This window comes from Theobroma umbraticum, unplaced genomic scaffold (assembly GCF_002168275.2).
Source record: "Theobroma umbraticum cultivar Fairchild unplaced genomic scaffold, ASM216827v3 scaffold_55.0, whole genome shotgun sequence".
NCBI lineage: Eukaryota > Viridiplantae > Streptophyta > Magnoliopsida > Malvales > Malvaceae > Theobroma > Theobroma umbraticum.
Genome location: NW_018397270.1, coordinates 96,092 through 97,780, shown reverse-complemented (window position 1 = coordinate 97,780; position 1,689 = coordinate 96,092). Strand labels below are relative to the sequence as shown.

The following is a 1,689-nucleotide window of genomic DNA, read 5'->3' as shown; positions in this document are numbered from 1 at the left end:
TTGAATTGGTCCAATGGGAATAGGGATGAATGAAGAAATTAAAAAAAATGAATGAAAAACTATGGGAAAAGTAATGTGGTGGGTGGACATGTTGCCAAGGCTTTTGCCTTGTGTTTTGTGACATGAAAGAGAAAAGAAACAAGCCACCAAGACATGCAACTTTGGGCAATCCACCCATGAGAGAGAATAAGAGAAAAGAAAGAAAAATAAGGCAAAAAGGCAAGTGATCTCGAGCAATCCGCCCATGTAAGCACAAAATGGAGAAACTAAAGAAATTTTCAAGGCTCGAGAGATCCGTCCACTACCAAGAAGAAAAGAGAAAGGAGAAGAAAGAAGGAAGATAAAGGAAGAAAGGAAGGAGAAAAAGGGGTAAGGAGGAAAAAGAAAAAGGAAAGGGAGGGTTCGGTTTAGTGAACCCGAGGCAAGGTAAGTGATTCAATTTTAAAGTGATTCATTGTTCATGACATGCATGCATTGTAAATCAATTTTAAAGTGTGCTTTTGTTTGTGGTAGCAAGAACCCACACGGATTCAATGGACCCAAGGCATGCATGCAAGTAGATCTTGGAATCCATGGTTATTTTGAAGCAAAATGAACAATGGATAAGTGTTTTAGCTTTGAAATCATAAGTGGAAAGGAAAAATGAGATGTCTATTGATTGATTATTTTTGTGGCAGCAAAGGTAATCCTAGAAGTGAAGAAGTTGTGAATCACATTTGGGAAATTCAATCTTAAACTAAGAGGTAAGCATGCAAAGTGACTATAGTATGTTGTATAAACTTTGGTTGGTTAAAGGATGTGAATTGTGTGATAAATGTTTGTAAATATTGTTGACAAAACTATGAGATTTAGTTAAAGATTGTTGGTTGATATGCTACCATTTATGAGCATAATTAAATAAATTGGGTTTGAATGGATGCTAGGAAGAGAATAGTAAGCAAAGTTTCCGTGGTGGCGTCTCGAAAGAGGTAACGAGATATTGGCAAGTAGAAATTAGCTAGATACGCGCTTAAGTCAATAGCGACGTAGTGTCCTATTATTCTGAGGTGAATAGGGGGTGTCCATTTAAAAATAATTTCATAATTATATATATATTTATAGATATGAAATGATTTATTTTAAATGCAAGTTTGGGGAAAACATGAGCTGGTAGATATTCTAGGAGTTTGTGAATGCCTAAGCATTTGAAATGTGTTTTGACTATATATATACAAGTTATATACGTAAAGGGTTTTCAAATCGGGAAACAAGCTTTTCAATATAATTTATGTTGAAAATGTGCCTTATTGATTGTGTGATGTGCATTCATGAATGATTTCATACTCACCATGCTGATTTGATGTCTAACCGTTATGCAAAAGGGTTTTGCATTGCAAAGTGATACAAAAAGGGTTTTAATACACTGCCATAATCGGTATTTTGAAAATGGTTTAAAATGATCTTTTGAAAACTCGATTTGACTTTTCAATGGTTTTATTAAATCGGGAGATTCAAGAATAGGCCGATTGTCACTTCGGTTAAGTGTAACCTTTGTGCACAAGTGAGCTCTAGCTCGAGAACCGTTGGGTCGTCGACGGGCTATTAGATATGGCTAGGGCCATGGTCTGTGATTGTTTATGGCTAAGCCACTAGTTTTATATGCGATTACGACCGTCTGATTTCTCCGATGTCGACCAACATCGTTGAGAC

The 1,689-nt window shown here is 36.1% G+C and overlaps 1 long non-coding RNA gene across 1 annotated transcript in view; it reads left to right on the top strand.

Annotated features, from left to right (window-relative positions):
* The window catches only part of LOC110426265 (uncharacterized), a 4,443-nt gene that overhangs the window by 1,892 nt on the left and 862 nt on the right, over positions 1–1,689 (top strand). The gene's annotated exons all lie outside the window — the stretch shown is intronic.